The sequence below is a fragment of the Crocodylus porosus genome, unplaced genomic scaffold (genome assembly GCF_001723895.1).
Source record: "Crocodylus porosus isolate Cpor-Errol unplaced genomic scaffold, CroPor_comp1, whole genome shotgun sequence".
Lineage (NCBI taxonomy): Eukaryota > Metazoa > Chordata > Crocodylia > Crocodylidae > Crocodylus > Crocodylus porosus.
The window spans coordinates 148,512,303-148,532,309 of NW_017728906.1; the positions used below are offsets into that span (position 1 = coordinate 148,512,303).

Sequence of the window (20,007 nt, forward strand, 5' to 3'; positions counted from 1 at the left end):
ACCTATGGATCTAGCAGTTGGGTCTCTTGACAGCAATCTGGTAAGTAGCTAAGAAGTCACTTTGCCAGATGACATTCCAGAAGCAAAATGCTGTCAACTTGAACAAAATGCTGCCAATGTGTTTTCCATTACTAGTTTGGTCTAAAGACCCTACAATTCTGGCTGACTAATATATGCTGACTTGTTTTGAAAAAGCTACTCCATGTTCCTGCAAAACATCTACTTGTTATTCAACTTACAAGAAGTGTAAACTTTTGACAGAGATCTAAACTAATTTGGCCTACAAAAAGAATTGTAAAGAAAAGAAGTGCTGAAACCAGGGACCCACACTTAGGGTACTGTGGGTCTATCGGGCCCTAACGTTTTAAGAAGTAAAGGCTAAAAGCTTGCTCTCAAGATGTAATCTCAGTGGAAAAATAGAAAGGATACAGGCCTGGCATTCCCTATGGAACCATGACAGGGTTCCCGCTCTCAAGCTCTCTCACTGCATCCAGAGAGTGTCTTTGGCTGACTTTACTAATGTCTGCTGAAGATAAAACCTTGATAAGCAACTGATCTTTACAGAACCTCAACAAAAATAAGAAAAAGTATGCTGTCAGGCCATAGAAAACAACTGAAAAAAAATGAAGGTTATAACAAGCCACTTCATTAAAGAAGCTCTTGTAAGAAGTCCCTTCAACCACTGCCTCCAAAAAACACCAAGTTGTAGGAGGGGGAAGGAAAATAAAAAGAAGACTCTTGAAGGTTTCATGAAGTGATTAAACACAAAATACTGTGATTCACTTCATAAGCATACCTGGTAGCCCTGAAACAGAAAAAGAAACACTTTTTTAATAGAAATGAAAAAATTGCAGTTCTCCAAGTAAAATTCCAAAAATCCAGTTTATAAATAAGTAGCCACATTTCAGGTTTGTCCTGCTATTGGATTATGACCTTTGTATTTAAGACCAGAAATAGTTCCATGGTTTCTCCGAAACATTCTTCAATGTTGTTTGATTCCAGTGTTTTGTTATTTAATTAGGTCAAGTCAGATTTCCACTGAAATTGTAACTATAGTGTCAGCCTGTTATCTGTCAAGACCTTCCAAAACTGTTTTCAATTGCTTTGATGCATTCACAACCTCTGTGTAGTCCTTTGTCATGAAAATTGTGTGCCTTATTTCAATCAAAATCCTCTCCCATTCAGTTAAACATTTCAACATCCTGAAGGCAAACATGTAAATGTAGAGGATCTTCCGAAGAGTTCTCCCACGCATCACTGGGAAACATCCTGTGACTGGGGGCTGTGGAAGAATGTTGCAAATTCCAGGAGATGCTTTTGGGCTGTTGCATAGTTTTGTTGTAGAGCAAAGTTTTAGAATGACTACACCTGGAAAGTTCTTCCCCCTTTTTATTTTATTTTTATTGTCTGAGCCAATGGCAAAATCCTCGTCATACTTTTTGCTATACTCTAATAACACCTCTTGGAAACAATATTCTGCCATCATTTCTCAAGGGTAGAATCAATAACATTAAGTAGGAACACATTACTCCTTGAATGGTTGCCTATAGCCATTATTGAATCATTTTTTCCTATACGATCAATCAGTTTACATTAAAGTTGATGTACACTCTTTTTACTTCTGCTTTTGTCTTCATTTGCAGCAATAATTAAGCCAACAAATCTAAGTCTGTCTGGACTGACATATCCCTGGAGTGACATATCCTATGAGCTTCAAAAGTCTCTCTGAAATGACCACTTTATGCCATGCAGACAGTGATGATAGTGGTCTAGAAGCTGGATGCAACTTTCCTTCCAAATTCAAGTCTTTGTTTTTCTTGACTGTATTTTGCTGGTTTTTGCATAGCAGATATATTGCTCCTGAATAAAACTGAAACCAAGAAGTTGCTGGGAGGCCTGAAAAAAGATTTAAGTTGAAGCTAAGTTTTAATAACAACAGTAGTACTGCAAATGTATCTATTTGATTCAGTTTTTATCCTACAATGCTCCATGTTGTCTTCTTCCTCTTTAGTGCATAAAGTTCCTTTCAAAGACATTTAATGTTAAAACTACCAAATGTGTGTGTGTAGGGGAGGGAGGGTCAGATAAACTGCAAGAGAGAAAGGATTCGTACTTTCCAACATAGTTTCTAGGAGCAGGAAAGGATAAAAGATTTTACATAGCTCTGCTGTTTTGAGAGAACCTAACCATCTTTAACTCAGTAAGACCCTTGAGTTACACAGCTGCTTTTAGACATGCTGGACAATAGCACTGACCAAGAGAAATTATTCTCCTCTTACCTGGATGAGGTGCCACCATCACATTTGAGACTCACCCCACTAATCCAGGACTTTCTTGCCTCTATTTTGATTTATTGCATCACACTCCCAGTGGAGCTATATTTGAAGATATGTGATGTTGGTGGAAAACCTGATTTGCCTGAGTGAATGGCTGATCACTTCTTGGCAGTGGATGAAGATCAGGTGTCAAAGCAGATATTATTAAAGGCCAGCAGCTATCTTTCATATCCTAACTCATGACGTAGTGTTGATTAGCCTGGGGATCCTGGCAATAGCGGACATAGCTGTTCATTCATTTTTCAGAAGAGCTCTGTAGTGTGTAGAGTACTACGGAAGTACAGTTCTGTGCCCATTCCTGTTCAAACATGTGATGGGACTCTTAGGACAAATACAAAAAAGACACGAGTTGTGGTGTTTTCAATATTCAATTGACAACCAACTGTATGTTTCTATCACATCACACTCAGACAATGCAGTTTAGCACCTCATATGATATCTAGGTGTGACAAGAGAAGAATGAGACGGTCAAGGCTCCACCCAAAGAAAACTGAGGTGATTATAATGAGTTGGAGGAAGCTGTCAGAGGTGAAAATGGCACCACCACTTCTTTTGGTTGAAAGTATACCTTTACCATTAGTAACCAGCTTCACAACTTAGAATTGATTCTAGACCTCTGCCTTCTACTTGACAAAATTTTAAATTGGTAATTTTGTACCACAGACACTTGGCTAGGAGGCTACCACACAGCAAGATGAAGGCCAAGCCAAGACAGCCCTGAGAATAAGAACAAGAATAATTTTATAGAAGCCAAAACCGATGGAGAAAGGCTGAAGAAAAAGTGTTTGTTTAGCCCAAACGAAAGAAGGGAATCCATGATAATCATACCTTCCAGTGCTATTATAGCAGCTATAAAAGGCTGCTATAAAGAAGACAGTGATTTCCATGTCCACTGGGGTTAGGACAAGAAGAAACTGGCTTAGTTTGCAGCAAAGAAGATTTAGGTTTGATATTAGAAAAAAATGTTTCTAACCACTAAGGCAATAAAATACTGGAACAGGCTACCTAGTGAACTTGAAGAGCTCTATCACCACAAGCTTTTAAGCATTGATTAGAAAAACATTTTATAGGGATGGCCACAGTATACTTAATCCTGCCTAAGTGCAGGGAATTGAATTAGATCTGTGATTCTCATCCAGAGTCCAACAGCAGCTTCTGAAGGGTGCTGCTAGAAGAAAGGAGATAAGTAAAATAAACGCAAGCTCTCGTGAGGAAATAAGTGCCGGCTCTACCCTCCCAGCCATTCTTCCTATCCTCTCTCACTGCAGTACAGGCTCTTCCCTGCCAGCTGCTCCTCTTCCTTCCTGGCCCCTTTTCAAGCTGGAAAGCACTATCATAAATAAATTCGTTTTTGAAAGAGGGTACCACTCAATTTACAAAAGTTAATGGGATGCCCCATGTTTAAAATGGTTGAGAGGTACTGACCTAATTATCTTTTATGATCCTTTCCAGTCCTACAATTTATGATTCGTTTTTGAAAGTGGCCTTCATCACCATTTTGCTTGTTACCTCAAGATTATAATTTTGCAGTACATTTTATAAATGGCTATACCTTAAAAATGTTTGGAGGCCAAGACTGGTGCAGAATGTAACTTCTTGTTGACCGAGGAAAGCCTATTATAATACTTGGCAGGACATCTCAGTATCCCCAGAGCGTAGAAGTCTTAAATGGCCTCAGTTTGGCTTACCTAAGCCCACCTATTTCCCCGTGTCATTCTGACACAACTGCAGCCAGAAGAAGTTCTTGAAATGAATCACTCCTCCCCACCCCCAGTATAAAAAAGAGAAGAGACCTGAAAGTGATCTCTGCAAGGCACAAGTACTCTGGTACAATCCAAAATCACATACGTAATAGTGGGTTCATTCTAGAGCAGTGGTTCTCAGCCTTTTTAGACTCAAGTTACCCCTGGATAGACTGTGAAAATGCAGGTTTTGGTTTTCATTCTTTTTTTTTTATTACAGACAAATAATGGAGCGACTTTTCTGTTGCAAAGTACTCAGAAAGACTGCAACTTTAGGCTTCCATTTGAAATCTCTGGGTTTATCTTGTGAATCATGTTTGCAAACCTAATCATGCCAACATTGTGTGGCACCACACAGCATCCTTGAAAGGATCTTGAGACACCCTGGCTCTGTGGTATTCTGGCTCAGAATAACTAGAGCAATGAAAATGAGAGAGAAGGAACTCCTTGTAAAGAGCTTGCTTAAAAGATTCTTTTCTGGCTGATTATTTTAAGAATGGTAGGTTTATATAGTAATAATTAATTTTCACGGCACCAGCAGCCTTTTTGTTATTTTTAAGAAAATCTTTAACTGTCTTGTGAGCTAACTACATTAAAGACAACTTCTCCTTCATGAGTTGCCATGACAATATCAGCCAGAGCGCTTGGACATGACAAAGACCACTGGAAGATGGGATGGACTGCAACCTCGGCAAGTTCACGGAAGACACGAAGCAGGGTGGAATAGCAGATACACTGGAAAGTAGAGTTAGGATTCAGAGTGACCTAGACAAATTGGAGGATTGGGCCAAAAGAAATCTCATGAGGTTCAACAAGGACAAATCCAAAGGCCTGCACTTTGGACAGAACAATCCCATGTATAGGCTGGTGGCTGACTGGTTGGTTGGACAGCAGCTCTGCAGCAAAGGACCTGGCGGTTACAATGGATGATAAGCTGGATGTGAGTGAACAGTGTGCCCTTGTTGCCAAGAAGGCTAACAGCATACTGGGCGGCATTAACTGGAGCATTGCCAGAAGATTGAGTGAAGTGATTATTCCACTCAGTTCTGCACTGGTGAGACCACTTCTAGAGTACTGTGTCCAGTTTTGGACCTCCACTACAGAAAGGACCTGGACAAGATGGAGACAGTCTAGTGAAGAACAATGAAAATGGTTAGGGGGCTGGGGTACATGACTGATGAGGAGGGGCTGAGAGAACTGGGCTTATTTAGTCTGTAGAAGAGACGACTGAGGGGGGATTTGATAGCAGCCTTTAACTACCTGAAGGATTGTTCCAAAGAGAATGGAGCTAGACTGTTTTCAGTGGTGGCAGATGACAGAACAAGGAGCAATGGTCTCAAGTTGCAGCAAAGGAAGTTTAGGTTGGGTATTAGGAAAAACTCCCTTACCAGGACAGTAGTGAAGCACTAGAACTAGTCATCCAGAGAGGTGGCAGAATCTCCATCCTTGAAAGTTTTGTTGAGCCAGGCCTTAAAAGCCCTGGCTGGAATGATCTAGTTGGGGATGGTCCTGCTTTGAACTGAGGGTTGGACTAGATGACCTCCTGAGGTCCCCTCCAACCCTAACTTTCCATGATTCTAAGATGGAGGTACAAGTTTATTTTGGGGGAACTGAGATGTACAAAGGCTGTTTTCCCAGCCTTTGAGTCATTTTCAGGGCAAAGTTTTAATTGCCAACCTAAAACTTCAAGAAAATGCTGAAACTAAACAGTTCTTTTACTCACCATGGGTTACAGGTACCCATTTTTTTCTCTGGCCTCTCATATGCCTGCATAGCGTATGTTAGCATAACCTAAATCCAGAACCAACAGTAGCTAATTAGCCCAGTGAGTGCCATGCTGATGCAGTTATACTACTTCTGGGACCTGAGCTAGTATCTCTGCATAGTACTGCACTGTACCAGTATATCCAGAGATAGCATGAGCATTTATGCACAGTGCTGCACTGTGGAAACATCATCCCTTTACCCGCTCCCAAATTCCTTCCTTCGGGAAGTAATTTGCTTCGTCCACCCCCCCTTCACCCCATACTCACTTGTTTTCTTTTAGCTTTGTGTGATGACTGAACTAACTGGAGCAGCTGACCCCAGAACCCCTAACCCTTAAAGGAGAAAGCAACTCTGTTACAAGATGCCTTAAAGGCTGGCTTTCTTTAATTCAAATATTTCCTGTTCAATTTTTAAGAGTTAGATCATGCAATGAGTTAGCACTCTGGAAAGGTCCAGTTTTATGATGTGACAAAGTCTATTTTTACTGCCCATACTACTGAAATGCAATTGTCCTTTTCAAAGAAATTAAAAAAAAAAAAAAAATCAGAGAACCTGGTTTTCTGAGGGGATTTCTGGTTTTCACTTTCTTCTGTGCCACATTTCCTTTGAGCATCTGGTTTATAGATTTTCTTCAGCAAAGATGCTGCTTGGTTTCCATCTGTTCAATAATGTAAATACATCTATCTATCTGTCTGTCTGTCTGTACCTCAAATGCACACACTCTATGGGAAGTCACATATACCTTTTCCTCTTCTTTAGTAGATGGGTAATTTCAATGTAAGGCAAAAGTAGATAATATGCTCACATTTCCCTCCATGATGATTCTGTTTAGTGCCATGCTTTCCCCTGTTTTTTATTTGCACACTTATTCAGATCTTGCATGAGAAGCCATTCCATCATTCCTGAAGCCTCTAGTAGGAGAGCTGAGCTGTGAGCAGCCATCCTGAAAAATCCCTGAAGTTTCCAGTGAGGGAAGAGACTGGCTGCTCTGAATGTCTCGCATTTAAAGTAGCCTTGTACACAGCAAGCATGCACATGTATACTTGTATATAGTTGTAACAGCAGAAGAGTGCTTCAGATAAATCTGTGGTTCTGACAGATCCAAGGTAGTCAACTGCCCTGAATTTATATTTCTTGGAAGAAACCTGTTCTCCCCAGATTCTTTCTTCCAACTTTTGAGAAGGCAATATTGTTGCTCTTCCACAATGAAGGAAGGTTTGCTGCACAGTAACTCCACCCTTGAGTTCACAAACAACTGAAATACATTGGACAGACTCTAACTTCTATTTTAGAGCAGGATTATAATCAATCTTGGTTAACTGCTAGCACATACAGAATGAAACACCAGGGGAAGGCAATGAGAGAGAGTGGGAGATGCACAGCACAAGCAGAAGTGAAGCAGAAAGAAATGCAAGTCAGAGAAATGGGAGGAAAGGTAAATTAAAAGAATTTCCAATCATAGCCCTGTAATGAGTTTCTTGACTCTGAATTATGTTCAATGCCTATACCTTTCCCACTCCCCCTAAAAATTAAAATACACCTTTTATTATACAGATACCAGACAGAGGTAAGCCAATTCGCAAGACAGTTGGAGAGATGTGTATTATTTGCGCACAGCACTCATCAGAAACTTAGGAAACTCGCTCACTCGATAAACAGTAAAATGTAAAAATAAAAACAGAATAAAATGGAAGTAGAGAGTAAAAGGGGTTTAAGAAGGAGGACCATGAAAAAGATTGCATGCAGGACTTCAAAATAAAGAGGGGAAGAAAAATTAGGACTGTAGAAACGGAGGGAAGATATTCACAGAAAAAGTTCAAAGTCTGCAAGAAAACATTAAAACAACAAAAAGCCGGAGGAACTGGCTTTGGTCTGTCTGTTCTCTCCCATCATTCTCATTACCAGATGCCTCAGAAAACGGTGTAATGGGCAGTTAAACAACAACATATCTATGACAGAAGCTGTTTACTAAACCTAGGACAGTCAGTGGTTGAATGTGTAGGCTGATATCACTTGTAAATGTTTAATGTAGATAGTGTAACTGTGGACAGAACTCATACCCGTGATAAAAGCATCTATTCCTTTTAAAGACTGTAGTACACACCTTACCTCAGTTATACCATGGGGTCACACATTCCACAGATAAATTATACACTGTGTAAAGATGTACTTCTATAATGTTCAAATGTCTTGCCTTTTAATGTAATTGCTTTCCCCTTGTTCTTGTATTACAATAATGGAGTAAATAGGAGTATCCAAATCACATCATACCACTTATACACATATTAAAATAATGTAATTTCTTATTTTTTGTCTCTAAATGAAATGCTCATTTATATATTATTTATGATATATGTGTGTATAAATGTATGTATATACATGTGTGTATATTATGATTTTTACATAAAAATTATAAAATCATTACTTTTTAGTAACCAGACTTCTGAACAAGTAGCTTTCTTAGAATGTGGTTTTAGACAGACAAAGGGATAGTTTGCTCCATTTTCATAGTCATTGCCTTAGTTTTGCATCAAATGTGTTAGATACACAATCCTAATCACATTTTGCTTAAGTAGATTTAGCAATTACTCTTGGAAGACTTTAGTGAATTATGACCTAAATACCACTCATAGGCAAGTCTGGAATATGAGATTTTACAAAATCACCATTAAAAGAAATGCCAAGTTTCCTTCTTTTATCTCCAGTTGTTTACAACATCCCTACTTTTTGCCCCTCCACCCTCAAAAAGTATAAACATAAGATTTGCCCAAGGGGATATCAGGGTCACAGCTTGCAAAAAAGCAGCAGAGACTTTGTAGAGCCTGAGAATGACACGAGTCACTGGTCATTAGGCGATTTTCCATAACTCTGAGTAATCACAAGCTCAAAACATGCAACCTTGCATGACATATGGGTCTAGGGCACAACATTCAAATCTGGGTCTAAGGAATCTCAAGTGCATTTGGTTTGGGGGGGGGGGGGTTCATGCTGTTATACATGTAAGAGTCACATTTGATATTCAGATCCAGATCTGAGCTGCCTCAAGTGTTTTAGGTCTTGAGTCTCATTTACTTAACCTAGTTAATTTCCAAAAAAAGAACAAAAAAAGTAGTTTCAGAAACTAATTTCCAACTAAGTCCCCCATCTAACGTTTGTAGTCTATAAGCCTGGTTCCCTATGAAATTCGTACATAGAAATGGCAAACCTGACTATACAGAGGAAACACTGAAAATGACTTGTACCAACAGTGTATTTGGTAATGCATAATAAACTGAATAAATATAACACATTTTGATTGTAAACTTTCACTTGCAAATCGTGCTCATTAAAGTCCATCACGCTCAGGTGCTTGAGATGGACGGTCCAATGTCTAAGCCCCTGGGGACCGTATCAGTGGGGCTATCACATGCCACACAGGCCACACCAGCTGACCTACAAACAACTGTGCCACATAGATGCTCCCACACCACTGCTTTGCACCTTCACACCACTGTACTGAGTGCCCCTCCCCAATGGTGCACTGCAGGCATCCCTTCCCCCACTGTTGCACTGTGCGGTGCAATTCCTTCACCCCGTTGCAGATTGCACCCATATGGGCATCCCCCACCATCACTTCCTTACACACGTGCAATTCCCCCCCTGCCTTTATGTGTGACCCAAACTCACCCTCAGCTCCCCACATGGCACCATGCTGCCTTGCCCTTTGGGGTGAGGGCAGAAAATGGCAGCACGAAGGAGGGGGAAGCTTGGGCACTTACACACGTGACGAGCCTGCCCCGATGCACTGGAAATCCAGTGCATTGGAGCAGACTTGATTAATCAAGTCTGCTGAAGCACGTAACTTGAGATGTTCTGGCGGCCTCGTGTGTCAAGTGCATCAGCGGCACAGCGCACCTTCATGCTGAAAAAATGGCAGTGGCGAACTCTGAAATAAAACACACGCTTCAGTTGAAAGTGCCCCACCACTGTTTTCTTAGTGCAGGGACACCCTGCGCCACTAATACATGTAATGTGTGGGCACTTTTAATTAGTGTGGCTTGTTAATTAAAAGCACCCAGCGCCACATCAGGAACACATGTAAAAACACCCTTAAAGACTAGCTGCTGCTGCAGCCCGAGCAATGAGGGGGTGTGACAGTCAGGTGAGAGTCCAGGGTTGCAACTCAACCCCACCAACTGGGCAGCCCTAACTAAATAGCTAAATTCCCAATCAATTCTTCAGCCAAACAAAAACATTTTCACTAAGAATGGTATTTTACACTACCTTAGAAAACAACTTGGAAATGTGTTTTCTCATTATATACTTGCATATAAAAATGCATTGGGAAGAGGCTGGTGTTTTCATTCCCTTAAATAATTTTGATCTTATGCTATAGTAATTTATAACACTAGAATTGCATCTGACACGAATAAACTGTTAAGCAGTAGGGTCTTCCACATCCCTTAGCGCACCTATCATCGCAGGAGTCAAACCACCATTGCTATCATAATTCACCACCAAGAAGCTTCTCTTTTGACAGTCTCTTAAAGGATCAACAAAAAAGATTTCATAAACCAGAGCTCACCATGACACCTTGCTAACCTCATTTCTAGCAGCATCTGCATTTTTAACTGCAGAACAATTACTCACACTTTAGCCACATGGATGGGAGAAGAGAGCAACTAATTGTGATATCTTAAAAAATAATGCATTTTTACCACGTACTCAAAGATACACTGATGAGGTGAAAATTACTTGTAGGGCCAATTATGCTCTCTGCTGCAATGTGTAAATCTGGAGTTACAATTTAAAGGGCAAATGAATGGAGCGGCTTCAGATTTACCCTAGTGTAACAGGGTACTGTCACATCCTAAATATTTTGCAAGACAAAAACAATTCTGTCCCACAACACCTAACCTTTCTGAATAGCACTATAATTTTACTCAGCTTGTATGTATTAAAGATCTGAAAGTAATAAGCAGGTAATGTACAAGTTAGTACAGTAATATATATGCTGAAATAAACAGGATGCAATTCAATTTACAAACCTTTACAAAAGAAGATTGCTTATCAGCAGCCCCATTAATGTACTTCTGAAGGAAGGTTACACGTTCTCATGACGAATCCTAAAGAAGAGAAAACAAAAATTAAAAACAGTGATTTCCTCAAGAAGGGAAAAAGATGTCTCTCCATTTGGGGACACAATGCTAAAAAGCAACCTTAGCATTAGTTTAGAAGTTGCTCAGCGTCTTAAACTATGGATGCAGCAAGATCATTACAATTATTTAAATATAACAAAGTCCAAGTTCACTATGATTCAGCAAGGAAAAAAGAATATGAAATAACAATAAACCATTTTAAAAGAAATGTTACTGAAAACAGTTTTGATAAAATTGCAGTGGATACATGAAACTGGAGTTGAAAAGAAAGAGTAAGAATGCTGCACCAATTTAAATTCTGTTTGAAACATCTATAATACAAACCTTAAAGTGCATTTTCAAACATACAGCAAATCAAAGCAGCAGACATTTATTTCCAGCCATGGCACTTCCAGGCTCGTAGTTAAATGAAACCAGAAAGAGTCTAGTGGAGCTGTGCTATGTGATAAAGAATGTACTGATGGGTCCTGCCCTACATCAGTAAACAATTGTTTTCTTCTTTTAACTAAAGGAAAGAATTTCAGTGGTAAACAAATGCCTAAGCCTTGCATGAATTCTTCAACACAGTTCTGGCAAACCTGCGTCTTTACACCTCCTGTGTATACTATTCGGAGTCAAAATACAAATTCTATTCCCCAAGATGCATCAGTTGCTATGCTTTCCATTATGACAACTATGATACACAAGGGTAAATCCAATACACTATAGCTTTCAGCTATAATCCCCCTGGAATTCACACCCGCTGTTGTGAAGATAATTATCTGGGTATCCCTGAGGCCAATTCTTGCAGTTTTCATATAAAAATCACCTCTTGCATAAGAAATGAAATTTAAAATCATCCCCTTTGCAGATATCATTGAGTCACTCCATTACCTCTGGGACAGATATAAATTATGCATTCTTTGATTCTCTTTAAATTTGTTAGATGCACTAGGGGACAGAGAAGCATCTAAATGGTACTAAAAATATAAAGCATTCAAGAAAGAAACAATAACTTGTATGGTATTAAGTGCTACAGTGCTCCAAAATCTCCCTGCCTGGTCAAGAAAAGCACATAAAGCACTGAAACATAACAGCAGGCTTGCATACTAATGGCTGCTAGTGACAAGGACTCATTGAATGTCACTGCTTCACATACTGCGTACTGTTCATTTTTCTTATCTATGTGACCTCTCCTTTGAAATGACTGATGAAACTCCTGTGAATTAGCATCTCCGCTTCTGGGCATTTGCCACCAAGAAGGCACTCTGTAACATCTATACCACTAAAGCACAAAAATAGCCAGTACAAATGGTAAAGGATACTTATCTATACTGTAAAAGGATGGCTTTATGGAGTTTCAGCCTAGCTAGGAAAGCTGTTACCTCAATGCCCTTTAAAAGCATTGGCTTGTCACAATACATACATTCATATTTCAGACTTGGCTAACATTTTCATAATTGGTGAGAATAAAAAGGAATAGCTGCTCCTGCAAGAAAAAAGAAATTTCTCTGTTCTAATGCCCTGCTGCTATGTTGACCTATTTCACACTAGCATCTGTTCTGTTCTTATGAACCACTCCAGATGTAAGCTGGCAAAATAGCACCGCTAGTATGTTATCCAGCCGTCCACTGAGTACTGCAGATGCTCCATTCTACAATTTGCATCTAATGTGTACCTGATTAATCTTTTTCTTTATTTTTCCAAATATTCACCTCTGAGAACTTCCTGAGAAGTTTTGAAAACCTGGGATCTGCTCTGCAACCACAAGGACCTCACTATAAGAAACTGGTTTTGCATTAACAGGTTCGTTAATATGTCCAGAATAACGAGCCAAGCCATCTCCGCTTGAGTTGCTGAAAGTTGCCAGTTAATTACAAATTCCAAAAGGAATGTAAACTTCAATAAACCATTACGCCTTTATATTATTTGCCTGCAGATTAAATACAATACTCGTTTCAGCTTTAAAATTACAGGCATCTGCAATACTCAGATGCATCAGTATGACCAAAAATGTTATGCCGGCTCTCTGCCTCAAGCCCCTGACCTAATGAGGTTAGTGACAGGGATATGAATGACTCGACCAGAAAACAAAACACAAAAGTAGTTTTATCCTGAAGTACAATATTTCTTCTGTCATTTAACCAATTTTTTTCCTCTCAAAATTACAGGGTAGACTGCAAATCTTCAAGGCTAGCAGCAGCTCCAACAGCCTAAGTGCTATTTAAAAGAATAATAATTTATGAGTTGCCTTGGTAGAATAGCAGAAGTCACATGGGAGATTCCTCAGGGAGGTGAGGATGACAAAGGTTACAGAAATGACTAAGGGCTTGCCGACATGTGGGAATTTTTTTTGAAGTGTGATGCTTTGCTGTAACTGCTTCAGACTAACTGGCACGCAGCAGCTGTGTCCAAACCAAGTCGGGTTCTGGTTCACTATGAGTCACTACTTCCACCCAGGAGGAATTTCCTCCTTAATATGTGGTCAGCATTGTGGCTGGCTATCCCATGCTCCTTTGTTCAGTTGCCAGACTGTGTGCATTCTGGGATTGTTCCCATAGGAAATGGGGTCATGTCTAGAGGAAGTTAGCTGGGAGACAGTATGTTCCACATCCAAGAGTCACCATCTAAAAGTCCTATGTTCCTTCTCTCACTGTACCACAATCCACTTCCTTTGGGTCAGCTGAAGCCATTTTTAAACTCCTAACAAACTATTTTACAAGTATATAGGTTGTAGCCGTGTTGGTCCAAGACCATAGGCAGACAAGGTTCTTTAGGTAAATCTGATATCTTTTATTAGATCAAATCAAATAGTTGGAAAAATTCTTCTTTGCAAGCTTTCGGGTATAGATATCCTTCATCAAACTGTTTTGGAGGCCAAAACAACTCATGCTGTAATGCTAGCTGTTGACCTGACATCACCAAAGGGCTGCAGCTTTGTAATCCTACCACTGCGCTACCACACAGTTTTCACTGCCAGCAGCTACACCTAGAAAAAAAAAATGAATGCTGACAAAGATGGGGATGGAGACAAGGACAAGACTGGGCAGCTGCTCAAGAGGAAACTTATCTTGGAACAGCTTAACTCTGGGCAGCACCATTTCCAGGCTTGCAAAACAGACATCAACAATTGCAAGAGGTTTGTGCTGCAGAAGTGGGGTGACTCAGCAGTGGCTGCAGAATTCCTGGATGATAAAGGCACTTTTCTAAACAGCTTATCACAGAGTGGCAGAGTGAGCATGCCCATATAAGAGCTTCCTTTTCCTGGAAGCCACAAACCCCTAATTGTTACCTGCCCATTCCTAGCCAATTTAGCTAGGGCACTATGACTCTGAAGCTGTTGTGCTGATGGCACACACCACTATTAAAAAGGCGGTCTCGTGTCATAAGCAGGGATCCTAGTTTTCTCTGATAAAAAAAAATCCCCAATTTTTGGATTTAAAAAAGCAACCCCAAATCCACATTTTTCTCTGATTAAAATGAAACACCACTCTCTCTATATATAAGAGAGTGGCATTTCATTTTAATCAGAGAAAAATGTGGATTTGGGGTTGCTTTTTAAATCCAAAAATTGGGGATTTTTTATCAGAATATATATATGTGTATAAATAAAATGGTGTTTCATTTTGATCACAGAAAAAATATACTAGCCAACTGTCCATCAAAAATGATGGGGGGAGGGGCGAATGGTGATGGAGCACCGCCACACACCACCCCACGCTATCACCAGTCTGCCACCAGCCCCATGCACCCACCCTCACCCCCCACTGATCCACCCTGTGTCCCCACTGCCTCCCAGGTTCGGGGGAAGGGGGGAAGCTTGCACTCAGCAGTTGTAGCCATAGCCACCACCCAGTGCCCCACACTGCCACTGCTGCACATCTGGCCATGCACAACCCCCTCCCCACCCGCTCCCCTCCCTCCCAGCTGTTCTCAGGGCCCAGTAGCAGCAGGCCACTGCCAATATGCGCCCCCTCCACTTCCTGCTTCCTTCCTCCCCGCTGCCTCCCTCTCTCTGCCGGCTTTTATTGGGGCCCTGCGGCAGCAGCAAATCCAGAGCAGGGTGTGAGGCCAGCACCGCACCACCAGCACCCAGTGCTGCGACCTCCAAGAAGCAGGGCCAGGTGAGGGGGGTTACTGGCAGTGCTCCACCATCCCAGTCCATCCCCACTGTCACCCATCGTGACTGACAGGGGGTGGGCTGGGATGGAGTGCCACCACCCAGTTCTCCAGAGTGCCGTCGCACTGCCTCTGGCCCTGTATGCCTCCCCCCACCCCCCATGTCTGGCCCTGTGCACCAGAGAGGGGGGGAGGGGGTACGTCAGTGCTGTGCTGCCAGCACCCCACGCTGCTGCCTTCCGGGAGCAGGGTGGGGGGGACAAGGCCAGCACCGCTGGGTTCGTCTGCTCCGTCCCCTCCATCTCTGCTGTCATAACAGCACTCCGCCGTCCCAGTCCATCCCCATCATGCCCCTATGCCTCCAAGGAACAGGGCTGCTGGCCTCGCTCCTGCGCTCCAGCCTCTCAATCCCCTTTCTCATGGCAGCACTCCACCATGTGCATCTTCCTGTGCAGAGCACTTTGATTGGTTGTTTCAGTGAGCATTATGATTGACTGCTGAGACAACCAATCAGAGTGCAAATAAAGTGTTACAGACAGACAGACTAGGCTTTTATTACATTACAACAATGGTGTTTCATTTTAATTACACACACATATCTAGATCTAGATCTGGTGTTTCATTTTAATCACAGAAAAATGTGGATTTTGGTTTACACTTCCAAAAATTGGGGATTTTTTTTTTAATCAGAGAAAACCAGGATTCCTGGTCATAAGGCTTACCCTTGCCTTAGGATATCAGAGATGACTGTATGCATGGGGTTCCCCATTTACACTGGGGCATTTATGTACTTTTCATGACTAACAAGGGAGATTCATCTTATTGATGCCCTTACACCAAACTTCAGAGTTCATAAATACAAAAGGGCAATTTTCTGTTGCGCTCCAAGGCCCTACCATCATGACTGGCTAAACAAATGTTAATGTGGATTGTCCTAGACTAGTTCTGGACATTGGAATTTTCAGGCATTCTTGGCTGTTTTCCTTACTGAAAAAGGGGAGATTTGCTAGTACATTAAATACTGTGGATATTAATGATGTCAGTGTTCCTCCTTTTATTCTAAGAGACCTCTACCACCAGGACAGATGAAGACTTTTAATGGATACTTAGATGGTAAAAAGAATGACTGAACCACCTCAATTATCTGAAGGATGACAGTGAAGATAGGCCTCTCTGGGAGGCTGATGGGTAGAGGGTGGATGCTAACTGGACAGCCTGAAGCTGTCATACAATACCTGCTTGAAATTAAAACTGGTAGTGCTTCACAACATCTGCAGGATAATGGAAGACAGCAACACCAAAGACAAAGGTTTGGAAATTTTCAGGACACTTTAATCAGCTGCAAAGCATACTTACCTAAATGACATTATCTGGGATGTTTTGCAGACCTATGCTAAGGAAGAAGCACAAGAGTTTAGATATGTGCCTTGCCTAGCACTTGAAAAATAGCTTATTGTAGCATGTGGAGCACGGTAACTCTAGCACAGAGCTGCAGCCTGCTGGGCACCTTGTAGTACATTCTGCTCTGAGGTGTTGGTTTTGCACGCTCTGTGTGCTTCTTTAATATTAAAAAGAATAGTAGATGCTAGTTCACTGTTGGGAATATGCCAGTATTCATTAAATAGGCTCAGTATACATTAATTACCTCTGTGAATTCCTGAAAGTGGGGAATCTCTGCTCTCAGTATATGGGCAAATTCAGTGCCACAACCTACTAGCCTGGAGGGGTTCATTGTTTCAGGACTGGTTATACAATTTATATATCGTGTTTATATCTCTGTGAATTTAAAAAACTCTAAAAGATATGGGCATTCACTGTACAGAACACCTTGTTTATGGCGGAAAATAAATTTGTAAAAATATTTTCCTAAAAGTGCAAACAGTAAAGGTTTGAATGTATCTATTTATTCAGATTTATATCCTATCGTACTCAAGAGGTATTTCAGTTCATAAGTTTTGAGTACACTGCAAAAAAGCTCATGGTCACTGTAACTAGCCTATCGTCATGCTGGCTGCTCAGGAACCTTGAGTGGCACCAAACCCAAGTTTAGGCTGAAGGGATCAAAGGAACTTGGCTCAATAGACGGTTCTCACTTCCATCCTGCCACCAGGGGGTGGCAAACTATTGCTCCTAATAAGAGGAGTTCTCTAGAGTTTGTAAAATCAATCAAATCTGATTTATCTCAAGTAAAGATACCAAGGAGGAAGGAAGCAGAAGGTAAGCTGCAGTTTTGATGGAGAATGCTTTCTAACAGTAATGTCAGAAGTTCACCGTTTTGTCAACTACCACTGTATCACCTTGTCCATTGCCAGTCTCCTGAGTTATTGCACAACTTCCCTCTGTCACCACAAACCCTTTTTTATTTCAGATCATAACAAACTCCTTCTCCACCTTATAGCTTTTTCCCATCTCTTCACCTCTTTTTTCATTTGCTTCTCATTCTTTTGAAATGCCCTCCACTTGTAAGCCTCGACCCCATGTTTTCTTTTTCACTCTCAAGTTTGCCATATATTGGGAGGTGATTAACTGTGACATCCTTGAGAGTTTGGATACTTCAAATATGAACTATCCAGCATAAAAAAAATCTTACAAGAAGTTAGCATTTATTGCTCAGTTTTCCTGGTAGCAAAAACAGAGTATTTTCTATCCCACAATTTTGAGTTAGTATCAGAAGATATTAACTCATCTTCCACTTTTCTCCCACCTGTTTTCAAACTGCAGCACAAAGAATCTCCAGAGCTCAGAGGCCACATCTAGACTGCGCAAGAGCAGCAACCTCAAAAATCATGTAGCTCTATGCGTACTATCTCCTAGACTGGAAGCATTGTAGCTCAGTGCCGTGTAGGTCTGAGAATGAACTAATGGGCACTGACCTTCACCAGTACTAAGTAGCCTGCTCCATGTGATGCTTGGACTTGGCTATCTTACTTCAAATCCAAGAGCCACATGGCATCTAAGGGCACTGCTGTCTGGCATAGTAAGTTGGCACTGTAGAAATGGCCAAAGATTGTTTACTGCCCATGGCATGCTGGATTGTGATTCTCCTGTACAAAGTTTGTACTTGAGGAGACCAGCATGGGGCAAGAGGCCATGAGGCTAGGATTCTAACAAAAAGCAATTCCAAGGCATTGCACTGGGGTCAAGGGACCTGGTAAGGCCGCCTTCTGAGTCTGCATTTCTCTCAGCAACACTAAAGTTAGAGGACACGTCCCTGATCCACCTCACCAAACAGCAAAGGACCTGTTTACAAAGCTTAAAGAGATTATGTTCATGGATGAAAAGGTTCCACTTTTCTGGAAACATGGTGGAAGCTTGCCCTGTTGTAATACTGAATCCCTAACTAAAGCACTTTCTGCATCTAAAATTCCATTTCATATCTCCTGCAAACATCCTCGGGAGGTCAGCATGCCATTCCTGCTACTTTGCAATGAATCTGGGACATAATGGGAGCTAACAGTGTTGGTACCTTGTTAATAGTACTGTGAGATGTGTTTCCTACCTGGAGTTTGCCTATTGCTACAATGTTCTTTCTCTCAGTACATCTGTACTGATTTTTAAACATGCATGTTGTGAGAGTTTTAGTAGTGTAAAATGCCCATGTAAGACCTGTACTGATAAATAAAAAGACTTTCTAGGATTTATACTGATAAAAAAATGCCTCACTAAGATTAGATCTTATAACAAACTTGCACTAGTAGAACTGAATTAATTGCCTGCTTCATCCAAACATACTGTGTACTTGAAAACTGACTTTTGAATGCTCAGCTCTTACCGAACACATACACACAATAAAGGTATTCTTCTTCAAATCTGGTGTAGTAGCATGTATTGTGTGGTAGACAGGTAGGGTAGAGAGACCCTGCACTAAGACAGGAAGGGTGGCCTGAAAATAAGATGACTGCTGGAGGAGTCACCATTTTGAGTACCCAGCAGGGTTGGCAATGACTCAATTGGGAAAGGAGAAGAGAGAATTAACGAAGAAATGAAGGGTGGGGGCAAGACAGGAACTATGGATGTCAGAATACACTTGCATTTTAGGTATGTAACTCAGAGGGAGGGAGGGAGGGAGAGCTGGACTTGGAAAAGGTACTAGCTCACAATGCCCACACAGCTCTAGAACAAAATATTTTTAGTAAAAACTGTGACCGTCTTGCTGCCTTAGCACGTGCTGCCTTAGCCCTGACAGTGTAGTAGCGCCTCCTGATGTCTAGCCTGAATCTACCCTCTGGCCAGCCTGTACCCATTACTTCTCACCACTCCTGGTAGCGCTGGGGGGAACAGGGTGGCTAGGATCTAGAACCAACTTCCAAGTGAATTGGTGCAGGCTCCTACCCTGGGAGTCTTTAAAAGGAGGATAGATGAACACCTTGCTGGGGTCATTTGACCCCAGTACTCTTTCCTGCCATGGCAGGGGGTTGGACTTGATGTTCTGCTCAGGTCCCTTCCGACCCTACTAACTATGAAACTATGAAAGAGGGACTCTCCGAATGCCTGCTGGTCCCCCCTAACTAATGTGTAAATGGCCACTAGATCCCCTCTCAGCCTTCTCTTGTGGAGGCTGAACAGGTTCAGGTCCCGTAGCCTTTCCTTGTAGGGCCTGCCCTGCTGCTCCCTGATCATGTGTGTGGTTCCTCCTCTGGACCCTCTCCATGTTGTCCACATCCCTCCTGAAGTGCAGCACCCAGAACTGGATGCAGTACTCCAACTGCGGCCTGACCAGTGCTGCATAGAGTGGGAGAATCACTTCCTTGGACCTGCTTGAGATGCACCTGTGGATACATGACAAGGTACGGTTGGCCTTCCTGATTGCATCCCCACACTGTCGGCCCATGTTAATTTTGGCATCAATAATGACTCCAAGATCCTTTTCTGCCTCTGCACTGATGAGAAGGGAGTTCCCCAGCCTGTAGGTATGCTGCTGGTTCT

At 41.6% G+C, this 20,007-nt stretch overlaps 1 protein-coding gene across 5 annotated transcripts in view; it reads right to left on the reverse strand.

Annotated features, from left to right (window-relative positions):
- The window catches only part of ENOX1 (ecto-NOX disulfide-thiol exchanger 1), a 531,698-nt gene that overhangs the window by 351,524 nt on the left and 160,167 nt on the right, over nucleotides 1–20,007 (reverse strand). For all 5 annotated transcript variants that reach the window (XM_019529871.1, XM_019529872.1, XM_019529868.1 and 2 more), the window contains one exon: nucleotides 10,873–10,950. The gene's annotated coding sequence lies outside the window, so the exon portion shown is untranslated. The remainder of the gene's footprint in view (nucleotides 1–10,872; nucleotides 10,951–20,007) is intronic.